The 20502-nt window shown below is 34.3% G+C and overlaps 1 protein-coding gene across 6 annotated transcripts in view; it reads right to left on the reverse strand.

Moving 5' to 3' along the window:
* Positions 1–19353, reverse strand: part of LOC138841502 (cadherin-10) — a 168353-nt gene extending 149000 nt beyond the window's left edge. For 4 of the 6 annotated variants that reach the window (XM_070042231.1, XM_070042230.1, XM_070042229.1 and 1 more), the window contains exon 1: positions 18915–19277. The gene's annotated coding sequence lies outside the window, so the exon portion shown is untranslated. The other 2 variants (XM_070042227.1, XM_070042225.1) reach the window with 2 other exon arrangements.
* Between the last annotated feature and the right edge of the window lie 1149 nt (positions 19354–20502).

Genomic DNA, 20502 nt, shown 5'->3' on the forward strand with positions numbered 1-20502 from the left:
TCTCTCTGAATGGGATATATCCACTTAAATTTGTAAATTCACAAGCATGTAAATGAGGCAAAATGTATTTCCCTGAAAAATGGGTACTTTAGATTTTAGTAAACTGAATACATTATACTGAAGCATTTTAGATTCATCATGTTAGGAATGTACAAAATTTGCTTTTATCATGAGATTCTTCTCATTTTGAAATGTTCATCAAAGCAAAATAAAATGTCTTCTATCTGTAGTATTACCTTCCCAGTAATTATAGTTTGCAGTAATATTTATTTATTTATTTATTTATTTTGTCAGTCATGGAGGATTGAACTCTGGGCTTGGGCACTGTCCCTGTGCTCTTCAGCTCAAGGCGAGCACTCTACTGCTTGAGCCACAGGGCCACTTCCGGTTTTCTAGTGGTTTATTGGAGATAAGAGTCTCATGGACTTTCCTGCCAGGGCTGGCTTTGAACTGTGATCCTCAGATCTCAGCCTCCTGAGTAGCTAGGGTTACAGGCGTGAGCCACTGGCGCCCGGCTGTAGTAATTTTAAAGCATCCTGTGTAGTTTACAGAAAGTGCTCAATAAATAACAGCTATTATTATTATGTTATCAACAGCTGATGAATTGCTTTAAATCCTTTTAATAACTATCATCTGTATAACATTAATGGTAGCATATGATATCTTTAATTAGGCTAAGGATGTTATATGTTAAGGGTACTGTGTACCATATTGGTATATTTCATGTGTAACAGATTGCTGGTTTATGGTTAGCTTGATCATGTTATCAAGCTTACTACAATTTGTTCAGCTTTTGCTTTTATTTTAATATGACTGTCTCATTATGTTTCCCAGACTGGTCTCGAATTCCTAGGCTCGAGCAATCCTCCTGCTTCAGTCTCCATATGGAAAGGACTACAAGCATTTTACCATCATGAGTTTATTTGTCTGAGTTCTTTCTTTTTTTATATAAGATTTTTTTAAAGAGTGACTGTATTATAAACTTTTAGTCATAGCTGAATTGTTTAAACTAGCAGAATTCAGTATTTTTCTTTGTTCTTTGTTTATGACTTGGCAATCTGGTGATTTAATCTCTATGCCTTGTACTCCATAGTACACCTTGTACACATTTTCTAAGACAGGTAGCACTAACTTTTGTGGGACTTGTGTAGAATCATGATCCTCTGGATCTTGGCTTCCAATAGTTGAAGACAATGACTCCTAGTATGCTCTGTTATTCATGGTTCTTAGCTAATACAATTTTTCTAAGCACAGACCCCAATCTTTTACACACCCTCCTGCCTGGGATGCTAGTGGTGGTACACATTATTCCAAACACATTTTCTACACAGTTTCCAGACCAACGTCAACTAAAAATTTCATGACCTTTATGATGTCAGCTACATGACTCATTCTGTTAATTCCAGGTACTCAAATATTGGTTTATCAGAGCCATTTTGGCACTTAGTTATATATCACTGAATACATCTGTGAACTATCTTATTTCTGAAACACAAAATATACCTCTTAACTTTTTATATTCTATTCATTTTGTTTTATAATGCAAAACTCTGTACAGAATATGTGCTTATAGGTAAAATATCATAAAACAGGGGTGAATAAAATAAATACCCAATAAGCTACTCAAAATTATTAATATCCTCTTCAACAAACCTACTTTAAAGAATAAATACTTATTAGGTTAGATGTATTTCAGAAAATTTCCTTGTATTTTGGAATTACTGATGGTTTGAAAACTGATTTTAGAATAAGTTGACGGTTCAGATTAAAACATCTCAGTATTTTCTTGATGCCTTTTAAAAAGAAATCTAGTAGGTATGTACAAATTACAAAGCCAGAAGTTATGTAGCCAAACCATGCTCCAAAATTATATCTCAATAGATTTAAGATGAGGGCAATTACACAAATAAGCTAACAAAATATGATTGGTTTAAGTGTTTAACTAGGAAAAAAGAGCTGTTTTTGAGTTCCTCTTTTTAAAAAATTGCTTTAAGCTGGGTGCCAGTGGCTCATGCTTGTAATCCTAGCTATTCAGGAGGCTGAGATCTAAGGATCTCTTTGAACAGCCCAGGCAGGAAAGTCCATGAGACTCCAATCTCCAGTTAATGAACAGAAAACCATAAGTGGTGCTGTGGCTCAAATGGTAGAGGCTATAGCTTTGAGCTGAAGAGCTGAGGGACAGGGCCTGGGCCCACATTACAAGCTCCATGACTGAGAAAAATGAATAAAGGTAAATAAATAAATAAAATTCCTTTAAAAACGAAGGAGGTAGGAAACGTCCAGCAACAACAGCAGAAATGTCTTTTGTGTTTTTCAGAAATCACTTTCTCTTCCACTGAGGGATGATTTATTTATCTGCATGATGTAATAAATTAAAGCATAATATATGATGTTACATGGGTACATGGGTTTTTTTTTTTTGGCCAGTCTTGGGGCTTGAACTCAGATCCTGGGTGCTGTCCCTCAGCTTCTTTTTGTTCAAGCCACACTCTGCCACTTGAGCCACAGTGCCACTTCCGGCCTTTTCTGTTTATATGGTACTGAGAACTTGAACCCAGAGCTTTTATGCATACTAAGCAAGCATTCTACCACTAAGCCACATTCCCAGCCTCCAGCCTATACATAGGTTTCTGTATTACGCATTTGCTAACGTAGTAGAGAGTGAGATAAGCGTTGAAGTTGTGGATCAAAGTATATAGATCTTAGTTTTAAGAGAATAATAGCATCCTAAAAGAATGCATATATATTTTTTCATGGAAGATGACTCATGGTAAGAGAGAATTATAAATAGTCATGAATTTTCCAAAACTGCAAAGCTACATTAGATTAAGAATTTAAAATAGTATTGGGACATAGTGTACTTAAAGAGTCTATGAATCACAAGAGGGCTAAAGGACTCTGAAAATCATCTTAAAGATAAATTATATAAGATTACCTGAAGGAATTTTGACTTATCCAGTATAGAGTAATAATGCTGGGAGTATTTATAATTGTACTTATAAATGAAGAGTATTTACAACTGAAAAAGGATAGCTTTATTTAATAGCTTTGACCACATTATTACCCCTATACAATCTAGACAATTAAATTAAAGGTTGGCAAAACGAAAGCCTTTGCTAAGAGTCCCAAGCTCCCTGTTCCTGGCATAAATAAAAGTCCAAGAAGATCTGACCACCTCAAGTGGGAGCAGGTTGCAGTTGTGCAGTGGGAAATAACGCCCTGGGAATAGCAAAGGCATATCAACCTTACAGTGGTGTTCAAGTTATCCCCCAAGGAAGACATCCTTAAATTCCAACAGTGGCATAAGCCTATCTTTAACTTTCCTAATGCCATCATACTGTTCAATAGTGTTATCAGGCTGCATTATAATTTCTGTTCTTTTGTCTCTTGAAAGATAACTGAAATCCTTGGAAGTCAAAAAGTTGATATATGGCTTATTTTCATTTTTTAAAAAAATTTAAAATTTTTTTAAAAAAATTTTAAAAAATTATTATTATATATTTTATAACAATTATTATATAATTATAATAATTATATATAATAAATTATGATATAATAGAATTGTAATCAGATTGCTTCAATTGTAATCAAAAAATATAGTTATAAAAATTATGATAATTATAATTATTATTAGTCCTGGTTCTGGAGCTTGAAATCTGGACCTAAGCTTTTGTGCTTGAGGCTAAATCTACCACTTGAGCCACAGCTCCGCTTCAGGCTATTTTGTTGGTTAATTGGAGATGAGTCTCCATACTTTCCTGCCCTATCTGTTTTCAAATCATGATCCTTAGATCTCAACCTCCTGAGCGGCTAAGACTGTAGTCATGTGTGACTAGCACTGGGTAGCACATATTATTAAGTGAATAATTATAGGAACAAATAAATTAAGGAAACAATATTTTAGGATGGCTTAGAAAAATCAGATATACAAACACGGAGGTCAACTAGGAGTCATTTGCATTTGCAGCTTTTTGTTTTTCCTCAAGTTCCTCTCGTACTCCCTCATGAGTCAAAGGCCACCTTCCCTCCTCCACAGCCCTTCCTACCACCTCTTTTATCTTTCTTGCTATTGTTTCTAATGTATTCGTAATGTACCATATGATTTTTTTTGTTTTTTAGTATGTTCCTCCCCCTGTTTTCTCTGTATTTGATGTCAGTGCCCTGCATCTTGTATATACACTTCTCTAATTCAGGGAGGGGAAGGGAAAAAACAAAATACTTAAATAAGGATACAGGTTGACCCATTGTAACAAGGAGACATACAAAACACTAAGTTGAAAACAAACTTTATAACTTCCGCCTTGGAGGGGAGTTGTGGGGGGGAAGAGGGGGGAATAGTTGTGGAAGTGGCAGGGAAGGGATGGTAGGGGGAAAGCAAAGGAGGAGGCAACAATGTACTCATTAACTTGCTCATGTAACTGTAGCCCCTCTGTACAGAATTTTTACAAAAAAAAAACAAAACAAAACAAAAGAGAAAAGATTCCTATGACAAGCAAAGCACTGAATAACTCACAATGTGTTTACCTCTAAGTGTTACTCTCTCCTCCTATACCTCCATGCCATTGAGAAATGACAATGTCTTACCTATCCACTTCCTAAGGTCCAATTAGCTTCCATAATATGTATCAGAAATTACAAAATTTGGGTGAGTTTTAAAGGAAATATGAAAGCCGAGCCTCATTGGTGGTGAGGACTTGAAATCAAAAAGGCAGTGTAAATCCTACTGTAATAGAACTAGACTTGAACTGATGTCAGATAATTATATTTCAGAGGTAAAGAACTGAAGACTTGAAGTGAATCCATGTTTAGCTGTAGGTCACTGAAATACAGTAGATAAATACTGGGCTCAGGGGCAGAATTGGCCATGGAATCCACCAGTATCACTTCAGAATTATTACCTTGGATAAAGGAGCACCCTGCATGATTTTTTTAACTGTGAAATAGAAAATGTCTAGTTAAAAGTATTTTGAGTGTTTTCTTGGATCATTTTCATTTTATGTACATATTAAATATATATATTACATCATCAAAAGTATTCACCTGAATTTTGAAATGCCTAGACACCTTTCTGTTTCTATCTCTCTTTTTTGGGGGGAAGAGGAAAAATTCAAATAAATATTTTTTATATTCATTTGAAATAATACCTGATATGCAACCTGAAATTGAAAACATCTGGCAGTCTTTTGCAATGTAAACTAATCAATAGTGTTATATCTTATAACCAAAAGCATTTTGGTTGACAGCAAAAACATAGTTTTACTGGGGAGCAAAGTCACCTTTGTTTTCAGTCAGGCTATTGGAATGTGTAAAAATAAAAGTGTCCTGACCACCTGTTTTACAGTAAAAGACATTCTACACTGATCAAAGAAGAGATTTTGAAAACAAAAAAAAAATAAAAATAAAAATAAAAAATTCTTCTAGCAATGAAAAAAGCTCATGGCTTTAACATACAACATAGAGGTGGATCTCAAAAGATGATTTTTTAAATAATGTAATAAATTTTTCTTCAGCTCCCAATACTGATTCTTTAAACTAAATGGAATTATTGTAGTTCCATAAAGACAGAAAATGCAGGTGCTATTCCACTGTAAATTTTAAGTGTGACCAAGCTATCCCAGGTCACGTCATGGAATGGAAAGGCTGCCAAGGGTCTGCTAATGGTGATGATGGTGATAACATCCACATTATTTGAGAATGAGAAACTCAGATAGATAGATAGAGAGATAGATAGATAGATAGATAGATAGATAGATAGATAGAGATAGACCTAATTAATGATATATCTATACATGTGAAGAAATATAGAAATAGAGAAATTTATTACTCATCTATTGCTCTGGGCAATGTGCAAATATAGTTTATTTTAATGAAATGTTTCCATTGTTTACCTTCAGATGATAAAAGCACTAGTGAAAAGTAAAACCATATAAGAAATCAGTCCACACTCTATATTTAACTACCTACAACAGTACCTATTTCTACATTCTAGAAAATAACTTTAAGCTTTTCTTGTTAAGTAAAGCACTGTTATAAAATTATGAGAGAAACAGTGAGTTTCTTTCTGATGATAAACGCATCAGATAAACACATCACATAAAGCTTGATATTTAGTGACTACGTGTATTACAGTAACAGAAACTATTTTGATATGTGTTGAAACATGAAGCCAGGTAATTTCTCTCTGAGCTGCCACAGAGCCCAGTGAACAAACATAATCAATGATCGTGATCCAGCGGCATCCATTTGGGGCTTTGAAGTTTTACAAGATTCAGAAATAGCCAAGATGCTGCTATCTCTGGTTTCTTGGTGCTAGAAGGAATTTTGTCTTGAAAAATGTAAAGCAGTCATTTTAACTTACTAACAACTGCTCAGTCAAAAATCACTTCTAATTAAAAGAAAAATGTGTATTGCAGGTTAGCACATTCGTCCCTATCTATACATGAGGTGGTCCCATCTTCTGAAGGCCTGGGAACCTGGGAAGGCTGGAGAGAGAGAGGCATCATCACCCACCAGCTCTCCTGACCTCCTCCTTCAGGGGTCAGTCCTCCTGTATAGAAGGGCTGATGGTCAAGACATATATCAGGTGCATATATATCAGAAATAAGTAAATGTCCATGAAACGAATTATACTTTGCTTCAACAAAATAATAAAATATTTTAGAATATACTAAAACTTGTTACTATTCATATCTAATTCCATTCAGCTGTTATCCATATTAATGCCATTTAGTAGGGCTCTATTCACATTTGTTTCAAAACTTCCAAGTAAAACATTTTCTTGCAAAAGAATCTAAAGCCAAAGAACATTCTCTAATCATAATGACATGGCCACAAGGTGGCTCCAAACACCAAAATTTCTGGACAAGTGAATAGCTAGTGGCCAGAAAAATTCAGAAATAATTTACTATGTAACTAAGCCAACACTTAAAAAAATGAATTCATCTAACCCCTCTGATCAAGTTTTAAAGTGAACTTTATGTTGTTTGAAAACTGACTATAATCAAAACAACATAACAAATGGGAAACTTTTTAATTTCTCAAGGCTTTTGAAAGGAGGTAATTCCTTCACTAGTTTGCATAATTAATAATTCAATAAGTTTTATTTTATTAGAGATTTATAATTAATTTCTCCACTAATATTGTACAATTTTATTCTCACTTTATTTCCAATTAAATGAAAGGAAAATTCATTCAAGTTAATGAACTTTGTCTCTGGTATGATTAAAAAATTTTAAAATTAATGAGAAAGTATTTCTAATTTCTTTGAACTTTGGAAGGCTGAATAATTAACTATACTTAGAAAATCAAATATACTAAAATTAAAATGTATATAACACTAATAGAGTTTTAAATTACTATTTCTGATTATTCAGTCATTAAGTTAAATCAGTTATCCAAACTTTGAAGTGAAAACACATTGCATTAAAGATTTTTTTTTTAAGTGGTAGGTCCAAGTACAGTAGCTCACTCCTGTAGTCCCACCACCTTGGAGAAACATGCAGGAGAACCATAAATTAAGGACTACTGTGAGTTATATAGTAAGTTCCAGGCCAGCTTCTAGAACATAGTGAGATCCTTTGTCATAAAGCAGGGGACCTGGTATGGTGGCACACTTCAGTAATCCCAGCTACTTGGGGAATGGAGATAGGAGTATCAGAAGCTGACTCAGAAAAAAAAAATTAGAAACCTTATCTAAAAAATAAACTGAAGCAAAAAAGCTAGAACATGTTTCAAGTGCTAGAGTGAATGCATACCAAGTTCTAGATCCTTACCACAAGGAATGGCACAAAAAGGAAAGGAGCAAGCAAGGAACAGAATGAGACAGGGAAGAAAGAAGAGAGGGAAGAAGGGAGAGAGAAAAAGATGGAAGGAAAGAAGGAAGACAAAGAAAGTATTGGAGGAGGGAGGGAGAAGTAAAGAGAAGAAGGGAAGAAAAGAAAAGGAGGAAGGAAGGAAGGAAGGAGGGAAGAAAGAAGGAAGGAAGGAAGGAGGAAAGGAAAGAGAAAGGGAGGGATATAGGGTGGGAGGTACGGAGGGAGGGGAGGGAGGGAGGAAGGGGTAATGGCTACACACTTAAATGAAATTTTGAAAGACAATTGACCTAATTAAGTAGATAATACAAATACATGATAAATACAATCTAAATATACAGCTATGGAAAAAATTTGAGAAACATCTTTACTATATTCACTGTTATGTTGGTCAGAGAGATTTAGTGGCCTCTATTGGTAGATGAAATAAAAAAAAGGACATTGTGGGTAACAGTGTTAAAAAAGAAACGTACTTGTTACCTTCTATATGCAACTGTAACCCTTATGTATATCACCTTTACAACAGAATTTAAAAGAATAATGATAAAAAGAATATTAAGTATAACCTTAAATATGTTTCTAAAAACAGAACACAGAAACTGAAAGATTAAAAGCTGTGATACCATTCTAATTTTTTAAAGTTTTAAAGAGAAAGGAATTTAAGCACCTCTAAAAATGTAGTCTATATGACTTCATTCTTCCAATCTGTTCATGTAACTAACTCATAGAAATCATCCTAGAGGCTTGTTAATTTCCATGTAGATTCACAAAAGAAGAAAAAACATAGAAGTGATATTTAAGTTGATCTTAATATCACCTTGAATATAAAGAGTGAAAAAAAGTTACCTAAATAAAGCCTAATTTTCTTTTTCAAGTTTTGTGCAGGTGCTTTGTCTTCGTTAAGTGGTTTTCAAAATACAAGTCTAGGAAATCAGTAGCCCACTGACCTTTTAGCTAGTAATATCCACTGCTGAATTGTTCCTGAGATTTATAGGAATGCAAACTTTAATGGGATTTTATCGGTAATGCACTGCCTCTGTTCATCATTCTTGCTCTAATTCTCATTACTCTGACCTCAAGGAGAGTCTGAGAAAGGAGGCACTACTCCAGTATATCCAGAAATGGTTTCACCTGAGTGAATTCATGAGCTATGGAATTTACAACCTTTAGTCCCTTCTTTCTAACACACCTCCTGGTGCTCTTCCTGCCTTGAGTTCTCTCCCTCATTCAAAATATCCTCATCCATTGATTCTCTAGTCAATACGTTGGCCATCTGAAAATGTAATTTGAGTTTTGAGGTTTCATTTAATTTTTTATGCCATTGACATTCTCACAAATATCAGAGAATGGAGAACTCACCAATTATAATAATGCACAAAAATGGACTGTTCATCCTTTGTCTTCTGTCTCAACATTTTGTGGTTCTCCTTCCCTTTCCCAAATCAGATAAATGTAAATACAAGACATAGGATACTATATTCAAAAGCTATACTGACAAGACACTATGTTGGAAATGGGAGAGGGGAGTCAAGGAGGAGGGAAGGGGGAAAATACAAGGGAGGAGGTAATAATGTTCAGCTAGAAACAATATATACTCATTACCTTACATATGTAACTGTAAGCCCTCTGATATCAACCTTACGATAAAATAAAATAAAATCTTAAAAAAAAATGGGCTATGTCTTGGAAAATTGTGGTTCAAGGCATCCATTTTTTCCCAAAAAACTTTAGATCTGATAATGATGTTAGTAGAATTAAAAGCAGTATCAGACGTTAAAAAATCACACATTCCAGGACAATATTATTATCACAGGACGCAAGTTAAACTATTTAAAACTCTTACAGTTGTAGCTCTAGTCACCTGATATGTTATAGCTAAAATAAAATGCCTTCAATATCATGGAAAGGTAAAGAAAATCTGTCATGGAAATGAACATAGAGTAATCATGCTAATAAAAAGTTAACAATAATGAGTCATTACTACAACAGTTTGTGTGCTTGGTAGTGTCAGGTATTTTTGTTAGATTTCATAGGAAATATTCTTTTAATCATTGCAACTGCCCTTTTATGTAAGATTAACAATTAACCTCACTTAACAGATAAAAAAACTATCTACATATTAAATATTAAATACCTGGTAAGTGGCAGTTTAGAATTTTAATACAGACAGACTGGTGCCATGGTCCAAGCTTTTAGCCCTTAAATGTCCTTACATGAGTACTTAAGGTCATTAGATTTTCTAAAGAACAGAAAGCCAATGTTCCTGGCATGAGCTTTATCACTGTATAGTCTTCTTATTAAAATAGTAATAACAATGATGTTTTAGAATTTCATATCAGATAGATCTTTCACAGATTGACCCTTTTTGACACTCAGGGGGTTTGTGTGGGGTACAGCTTTCCATAACTTGCAAATGTGGAAGTTTGTACTCCCAAAAATATTTATCATCAAAACATCATCCAATGACATATTTTTCTGTCCACTTTTTTAGGGAGGGGCTTAATCTCAGCTTTGAGTCTTTTGTTTTATTCCATAGAGTCCCCTGAGTCTGGAAGGTAAAGTCTGGGGAAAGACTGCTTTAACAAATCACAACCCACAACTAGAATTCTTCTGAAGAAATCTAAGACTACATGAAAACATATCTAGAAGCAAGCATCTAACTCATTCTGACATATTTTTGAAGGACACCATGCTGCTTTGTATAAAATAAGGTAGCTATAACAGCAAAGGCAAAATTAGAGCCTTTAATTTCTAGGTGAATTTTCAAAATTCCTAGTATTATCCTTCGTGTATTTATCAAGACTGGAACACGATAATATGTAACTATTCAATGTCCCACTGTAGTGCAATATTCAGATTTGCTCTTTCTGCCCTCAGAACTGTATCTCCACCTACTTGAATAGTACTTGGGTAAAGGTAGGGCAGGAAAAGAATGTTTGGAAACCCCGAGCAAGGGGGGAAGGGAGAGCGGGGTGGAGGGGTGGGGATGGGGCTAGCTAATGAGGAGACAGGATTCTTGTAACTGCTATGTGAGGCCAACCAGGGCAAAAAAGAAATCTAGGAGACTCCTTGGGTCAGAAGCATGTATCTGTTATTTGAGTAACATGAGGAAGCATGAGTAGGAGAACTGCACCCCAAGAAAAACTGAGGCTCTACTTCAAAATCAGTGGGAAAAAAGAGCTGGAGCCATCGCTCAACTGAGTTCAAACCTTGACACTTTTATCTCTGCACATAACACAAAGGAAATGTCTTATAGTCACATTCTCAAACGTAAACGAAATGAGCAAGCAACTAAGATTGAACTAGGAAGCTACTTAAATTCATAATAGAAAATGCAAAATAAATAGTCATATATACACAAGAAAAAAAGCAATAATTGATATCCCCCAATTAAAAGACAATTGAATTAATGATTGTGAGTTTCCCTCATCACAGTACTGAACCTCTTAGTGCTATTAAAGGTAACAAATACAAGGTGGACACTGGTGGCTAAAGCAGATAATTTTAAGAGGCTAAGATGCACAATATCTGTTTTGAGGATATCCCACATAAAAAAGTTGATATGACTCCATTTCTCAAATAATCAACAAACAACAAAGCTGGCGGAGTGGCTCAGGTGGTAGAAAATCAATCAATCAATCATCAGCAAGCATGAGCCACAGATTTCAAACACTAGTACCACCAAAAAAAATATGAAACTCAAAATATCTATAAGCAGTGGGTAACCAACATCTTTACAGAATGATTTAATTAATTTACATTAATGAAGATTGTTGTCATTCATATATACATGTATGCATATGTTTTAGTTTATTTATATATTATTTTTGGAACTATATAGAAACAAGTGTGATCTAGCCTCAAGCTACAAAGTGATTGGGATTAATATCTTTGTTCTAAAATCAAGATTATGATTAATATTTATCTAATTTTATATCTTCACTTTTCTGAATTTCAGATTTCAACTGTATGAGAGATAATAACTTTTGAAAAGCAAAATTATTAAATGATATGTCACCTTTTACTTAAATTTTATCAATATTTCATTATATATAAGTATACATGTGTAATGGGTGTATATATATAAACATGTATGATTACATGACTGAAGTGCATACATAGTTATACATGTAAAAATGTATGTATTTGTATATATGTATACATATATAATTTGTATTAAGAACAATTATTTGTTCATAAATTAGTAAGGTTTTACAAATTAATAAAGATTATGCAGTAGTATTAATGTTTCAAAATAAGAGTGTTTTTTCATTTTAGTGAAATTAAGTATTAGTAGGATGTATACATCTAAAAAGATTTTACATTGTGATATTTTAAAAAATACATATATTGTACTTTGACTAAACTCATCCAATCCATTATCTTTTTTTCATATGCCCCTTTTCTTGAGTAAGAGCATAGGATTTAATAAGCAGAAGGGTAGAAGATAAGAGATTCTTGGAAAACAGTATAGTTTTTATTTTCACTGCACCCTTAACAAAAGTTTTTAGTTAATATAGAAGAAAACTTACTTATTTACTGTAGAAGTTCTATGAAAAAATCAATAATCTTCCCTAGAGAGTAAAATGATAGAAAAAGAGAGAGTGAATAAAGAGTAGTTCTAAGAATTTGTCTACACTTGGGATTCTTTAACTGATCTCTACAAGAATAATTGATTTCTTATTTATGGGAATGGGGAAAGAAGTGATACCCATATGTTTTTAGTGATAGAGGAAGGCTTTTGTTTAATTTTAAGAAGCTAAAAGGATGCAGAATATACATGTATATTGATGGTATAGCCCTGTGGACTATATATGTTTAAAATGCATATCAGTCCAGAACTGCTAAATATGATTTAAACATACGGAATAGGAACAACCCTCAGACTTTAGCAAGGAAAATTTATTTTTAATTAAATTTAATTTTATTGAGAAGGTGATATACATAGGGTTACAGTTACATAATTAAGGTAATGAGTGAACTTCTTGAACACTGTTACCCCTCCCTGTTTTCTCTTTCCATCTCCCTAGATTCCCCAATCTCCCAACTTGTAATTTTTGTATCTGATTAAAGTAATGATTAATCATGGTATACTTGAATTCTTCTATGATAAAATAAGTTGATGTACACTTGATTTTTACCCCAATAGTTTCTTTTCTTTGTGTCTTAGTAAAACAAACAAATATTACAGTGTTGAATTTAAGTTTTTAGTTGTTTTTCTTAATTTTATTAATTATTGGGTTAAACCAAATTAGTTAAGGTAGTAAAATTGAAAATTTTGTTTATTAACAAAACTATATTTTTGAACGTATCAATTAATTAATACAATTTATAGGTTGGAAACATAAAATGTATGTGTGCGTGCGTGTGCATGTGTGTATCCATGTATATGAATATTAAATTTTGAGTTCCAAGCCTAAAACTTTTGCTTGGCTTTTTGCACATGGCTAACATTCTACCATTTGAGCCACACCTCCACCTTCACTTCCAATTATTTTTTCCTGGTTAATTGGAATTTAGAATCTTGGATTTTTCTGCTGTCTTGGAATTGTAATATTCAGACCTCAGCCTCCTAAGTAGCTAGGAATACAGGTATGAGCCATTGGGGACTAGCACAAAACCCTAACACAGTTCAAACATTTTCAGACCAGTCCAACTATGAGGATGTTGATTTATGCTTTGTCTTTCGAAGCCAAATTACCTGAAAACATCATCATGCTTCATTTTAATCTGAAAGTTGGTTAAAGATCATGGAAATGTCTCAGAAATTACAAAATAGTTCAAAGAAAGTTTATTTTAGTTAAGTTTATTGAGAGAGAAGCTCCATAATGAAAGGAAATCCACTGTTTTGGAAGCTCATATTAGTTCTAAAATAAAAGTTTAGTCAAAATTGTTTAGTTACCTACACAAATTTATCTGTTGTCTTTGATCTAGTCAGTGAACTGATCAAATTTCAACTTTAATTCTTACAGTTATACATAATAACACTGTAGAGAATTACCAGGGTAGTGTGTGTTAAAATGTTTCCTTTATGCTGCTTGTTAATTTGCTATGGTAATAATAACAATCTGATTGTTTATTCTAATATATTTTTTCAAATGTTCCATTAGAAACCTGCATAGCAATGGTAGTTCTTTATGACACAATATCAACAGTTGACATCCATCAACTCTTCACCAGTTTTCTTTCTGAGACTATGAGATTGGTGTATGTCTTTCATGCAGCAAGAATCAACAATTCTAATAAAACTCTGCTTTCTGGAAACATGCAATTTATGTTTAATTTATTTTTGAGATCAGGGCTCTGTCAAACTATTTCAATATTCTCTCTTACAGTAAATCAACCCAGTTCACAATCAATAACTGATGCACTCAGTATAATAATTCATGTGTATGCAGTCTAGATTCTGATTATTTGCAGAAGTTATTTCATTAACAAATGTTGAATTCCCTTATTTTCCCTGTTGGTGCAGTAAACTATATTGATGCTCAGAAGCTTCTGTTTAAAAAAAAAAGAACTCCTTTCCTTTGGAAGCACACTCTAGCCAGCATAACCGGCATAAATTTATGCTATGATCCAAAGAAAAGATGATACAGTAAATAGAGCAGATGACGTGTAAGCTGCTCAAACACTGTCCATAAAAGTCAAAAAGGTTTAAGGAAAAGACTATTTCATGAATAGGGTAATATTTTAAAATCACATAGAAAATGTATTCAATGTGAGTTTTATAATTGTCACAGATGAGGGAAGAGAAGAAGGAAGAGAGAAGAGAGAAGGGGACAGGGGGTGGGGTATGTTGTTCTGAAATATGAGGATCAGCAGGACTAGCAAGTGTTTAGACATTATTTAATGCTGAGTGTCCCATTTGACACAAGTTGTATTACAGTCTATTGTTTAATCCTGTCTGAAGCCTGAAATGTCATTTCACTTTAATCTGTACAACTATAGCATATAGATTTGGAGAATCAAGGAAGCTCTTTTCTTAAAAAAAAATGAAAGGAAAGGTTGAAAATGGAGATCACATGACTTGATAAAGTGCTTTATAATGTTACTGGGAAACTGCTTAAGAATATGAATCTCTTTGCCAGAAGGGATTGCAGTGTGAGACATTTAAATATCCCACAAATGGGCATTTTTGGATGGTATGTTATATCTTAAATTCACATAAAAGCAATTTTATTTCATTCAACTTGCAGTCTCCTCTTTCAAGAAGGGTTTATTTCCAATATGGTTAATTTTTAAGAAATGCTTTTTGGATGTGTAGAAGATAAGAAATCACATACACAGTTACAAAGAAAAATAACAAAACTGGAAAGAAATTGGTAAAAAAAATAATTAATAAAGATAATAAAAGAACTTTTTTGCTTAAAAAGTTACTTTTATGAGAAATGCACTAATAATAAACAGGTAAGAAAAAGTTAGTTCTAAAACAAGGCCGGAACTTGTCAGATTATTTTAACTGATCAGTGCTAAAACATCATTTAGGACAATCCATTCTCAGAAACCTACACCTTCGTTGGGAAAGATCTGATTTTTTTTTTTAAACCTTATGTCTCTGAAGTTGAGTTTGATTGATCAGTGACAAGGAAGGTAGGAAAAAGCAAAATGGCTTCATGCTCCAGGCACCTTTCCAGTGAAGACAGAAAAAATAAAAATAAAAAAGAGTGGTTTGTATTGTACATAATTCGGAGGTTCATACTAAAATGTCCAGAGAGGTGATGCTGCTGCAAAGGCAAAAAGAAAGAACACAGAGATGACCGTGAGCTGATGCTGCTATCTTAGAAAGCATCAGTTGTTGATTGAATTTTTTTTTATCTTGGATGCATGACAGAAATCTGCAGTTTTTATTGTTGAACTTATGAAAAAGAAAAATTTAAGAATGATCCATGGACAAGACCCAAATTCTTTAAGCATGCAAACACTTTAAAAACTTTTAAATTCAGGCCTTTTTTTTTAAACCTATCTGCATATGTCAGGATTTATAATCAGGATAAAGTAGAATTTTCTAGATAAACTCATTGATCTAGATAGTGTTATGAAAAGATAAGCAGAATTTTCTATGTTACATTTCATCTTTCAATTATGTATTGAGAAATAAATCCCACAGACTCTGGTTTTTCCCTTAAAGGCTCACCATATTTACCATATATTATAGTCATTAAAGCAATGCTTAAAAAATTTTCTTACTACTTTATTTTTTAACTTTAATCTATTTAAGACATGAGTGTTAAATATAATAAGGAAAGGAAACTAGATTTTCTGAAACCCTATTGCAAATAATATTTATAATCCAAAGTCGTTTTCCAAACATAGACTTAAAATTCAGAGATCCTGTGTATATATTTTTTGTTTATTTATTGACCTAAATATTCGTTATATATAATTATATCACTATATCACCATCATTGATAGCTTTCAGTTATTTTACAGGCAGTTCCAAAGTGGCATTAATATTAGGACATTATTTACATAACAGAGAGGAATACAGTATGGATGTACCTATTGAAATGCAAGGGCTAGACTACAGGTAGTTGTGTTTGCGTCTGTAACTCATAGTATTTACCTACTGTGCATCGCAACTACTGATAATAACCATTAACGAAAATATGGTTCATTTTTGCTGCTGAATCAGCACCCACATAGCCAACGTTATCCCTGTACTGCAGCCTAGTGGAAAGATTTGGTATAAAAATGGCATTCCAAGAGACCATGGAGCTACCACTTGCTGCAAAGTAGGTTAAGAGACAGCAAATCAGTAATGGGCCAAGAAGTCCTCCGGATGATTCCACTTGGCCTCAGCTATGTGTTTATATGAGAAGTTCGGTGGAGGACAATAATTTCACCTTGTATTTTAGTCAGGATCCACACAGTTTGCAATTGCCCTTTTCAATCCCAAATTTTTACTAAAAACACAAAAACAAAAAAATCATACCTCTTTCATATTTTATGAACTTTTCTATAAGGTGCTAGAATTTTTACTTCTTTCTAGGAAGGATGTTTTTAAATATTAGGTAGTTTAAGATATATATATATATGTACATATACATATATAGCATATTAAATTGAGTGCCTTTATCATTCTATTCTTATTAATAAAAAGAGCATAACCAGGTAGTAGACAATTTAACCATTAGCCTTACAAATATGTACATGCAGGTGAGTTCTCATACACTTTATATTCTGTATCTCCCTTTCCTTGATTGTTACCCCTCTAGTGTTTCAGTGCATGGATATCTATTCTTTGAAGTCAAGGAAGGCATAGGCATTTACAGAGAAAGTCAAATTGTTAGCAGCAACTATTTGAAACCAAAGAAGTGTCTGATTTAATGAAAGCAGACACTGACTCATATTTAAAAAAAAAAAAACAGCCAAGAGCAACAGAAAGTAAATGCAAGAAGGATTGGCTTATATTTTTACCTTTAGCTCGGTTTTGCGTTTGACTGTGTCCCTCAGCCACATTTACATGCTGTTTATATTTGCTCACTTTCCAATCTCTCCAACAGCACCATCCGCTGATAAACCATGATTACCTTATGCACTGCACACACATTACACCTGTGCCACATTTACTACACCAGGGTTGAGTGGGATGCACATTATCTGTGCAACTTGTCTTTCAGCCTATTCTCTAGGGGAGAACCTCTTCCTCTTCCATCATCACTTGAACTAAAAATGAACATGCAGCTTTGTCAATGACATAATGTTTTCATGAAAGTTCTACTAATTAAAAATCCTCACCATACTAGACCTAAAAAATGAGCACACTTGCCAAGTGTTATTCACCACACAGAAGCTCTTGTAGCTACATTTTAAAGACAGACAGAGGGATGGTGTGCAAAGAGAAAATCTACCAACATATGCATTGAAGTACAGTCGTTGCCAGCATTCTCAGAGGGACAGATTATTTTTAATATGAGTCCTTCAAAGGAAAAAAATGGGAGAGAGAGAGAGAGAGAGAGAGAGAGAGAGAGAGAGAGAGAGAGAGAGAGAGAGAGAGAGAGAGAGAGAGAGAGAGAGAGAGAGAGAGGAAAAATAATGTATTTCCAAAGAGCTGAGAAGTAATGGTTATGCAGTTTGGAATAATAAAAGCTTTTACTGGAATGAAAGACCACAATTATAGGAAACAGATCTGTTTTTTTTCTTTCCTTTCTTTAAGCAAAAGATGATAGGTCAGTTCCAAAATGATGTTTGTCTTTGACTTCACCTGCAGACCCTTTCCCCCTTTTTAATGATAAAGAGATTGTAGGCTTTTATTGTGGGGGGATAAAAACACTTGCAGAAGATTGCTTTTCCCCACACTTACAGTGTTATCAATAGTTACTTGTTGGGGACATGCATTTAGACTTGCAATATGCTGCATTAATTTAACATCACATAAAATATGGATTTTATTGCAGCGGAAGCAATAAATGCTGTCACTGCTGACTGCATGCATTTAATCTTCCCCCTTTTTATCCCCCTTCTGACAAAAAAAACTATGAATACAGAAATTAAGCCTATTCTGTTTTTGATGAATGTCAGTCTCCTGTGTTTATGGAGATGCAGAGTGACCACTGACAGCTCCGCGGAATCTGTCTTCTGCCTGTCATCCCTCTTTACATTGAAGGTACAATGAACTATGACTGTGAATAAGTACGGAGTGAATCCATTCATATGGAATGCAAAGTAATGCTAGAGGATGTTTAAAGCAGCAATACCATCCCTCCAAACGGATGGTAACAATACAGATAAACAAGTAGGATCCTGACAAACCGTGCGCTGTAAATATTTTAGCATTTGTTCAGAGTGAATGAAATCTCAAACTCTAGGATCATGACCCACTGTTGAGCACAAAGTATAATTTACCCAGTTTTGCATTACCTATGGCATATATATATACATATATATATGCAAAAACAGTTGCTTCTGGAAACTAATATAATGAGTTGTATGCGTATTGATTAAAGATATTTAATTCAAAATATCTACTGTATCTTAAACACACACACACACACACACACACACACACACACACACACACACACACACACACACACCTCCACACAAGGGGACAAAATAAAAGAGCTAAAGGGAGTTCAAAGGAAAGAGGTGAAGTCTTCCTACCTTTTTTTTGTTTTGTTTTTTAAAATCAGCTTCTGAGTAATGGAAGTTGGTTGCAGCCAATATAACCCTGAAGCAATTGCCACTATACTCCCCGCCCCCCCTTTTTTTGTTTGTTTTCTGCTGTTATTTTCTATCCCTGATTCGACTTCAATCTAACTCAAGCTTTCGCTCAGCAGCACTTTTAACTCTGGACGGCAGGGAACTGAAGAAAACGGGGAGGGGAGGGGGCGAGCTCTCCCGAGCTCTCTCTGCTCTCTCTCTCTTTCTCTGATTGGCTTTCATTCAGTGATTCTGATTAAGGGGGGAGAGGGGGAGGAGGAGAAAAAAAAAGAAGGAAAAGAAAGGAAGAAAAAAAAAAAAGAAAAAAAAGCCCTTCCTCACCCAGAGAGAAAGGTTCTGCTGATGGAGCTGCAGCTCTCGCCCTGGGAAGGTTAGAGTCGGGGAAGTGTTGGCTGCGGCTGGCACTGGGCGATTTGCAAGTGAATGCCTGGGGAGGGGAGGGAGGGAGTCGAGGGCTCGCGGAGGAGGGCTCTGCTGGAAAGGCCTCCCCTCCCCCCGCAGCGCAGAAAGACTCTCTGTTTCAAGGCGAAGGTAATCAGCCCCATCTAATCCGCTGGGGTTGGTAATGCAACCCCAGGAACAGACATTCTGCAATTAAAAAAAGAAGGAAAAGGGAAGAAAGAAAGAAAGAAAGAAGAAAGAAAAAAAAAAAGATTCCTCTTTTCTCTTTTCTGAGGTGTATATTTTCCTACACTATCCTGAAAGCCGGATGATTGAAACACAAGTATTAAATGAGCACCAAGTCAAATAGCAAACACCTCCCTGGGAGATTTGGGTTGCTGGGGTGGTAAATCTCTATTTGTGATTTTTAGGGAACTTTCTCCTCTTCATTCCCCCAAATGCCCTTGTTCTTTGCTTACTGTCGTGAGCACATAGTTGTTCATCATTTTTGTAAGGTCCTTGAACAGGGTTAACCTGTTTAATCTTAGCAGCTTTGCGTTTTTTCATGCTTCTTAGTTGAAATGCTTTATCATTCATTTAAATCTATTGTCAAGATTATTTAAATATGTAGATTTTGGACTTACAATCTCATTCTTTTCTTTTTAAACTTTTTTTTTGGTCGCACAGCTATGGATTTCATAGCCCAAACAGTGTATGGCTAGCTAGACATAAATGTGATTCTAACTGCTCATCAAGCATCTAGCTGTCTACCTACTGGCTTATCAATCTCTACATTATCAACTGAAACCTTACCAAACGATGTCAGTGTAACACTGCAAACTAATTTACACCTTTGCATTTTTTCTGGCTACATGTAAGGTCATTTTAAAATGTCATCTGTACATAAGTTATGCATCTGCAAATTACAAGAATAACTAAAACTAGAGGAGACATTATGGAGATTATCTTGTCCAACTATACTTATTGAGCAGATATTTACTCAGCTGATAACAGATTCCTGAGCTAACAGATGTCAGTGTTAAAACAACAGGATTCTTATTTCTCTTAGTCTAGTACTGATTATGAGATGCCACAGTGTCCCAGTATGTCTGGAGTACCTCTTAGATCATTGAGATAGTAATCCATT

This window comes from Dipodomys merriami, unplaced genomic scaffold (genome assembly GCF_024711535.1).
Source record: "Dipodomys merriami isolate MVZ:Mamm:240054 unplaced genomic scaffold, mDipMer1.0.p SCAF_32, whole genome shotgun sequence".
NCBI classification, from domain to species: domain Eukaryota; kingdom Metazoa; phylum Chordata; class Mammalia; order Rodentia; family Heteromyidae; genus Dipodomys; species Dipodomys merriami.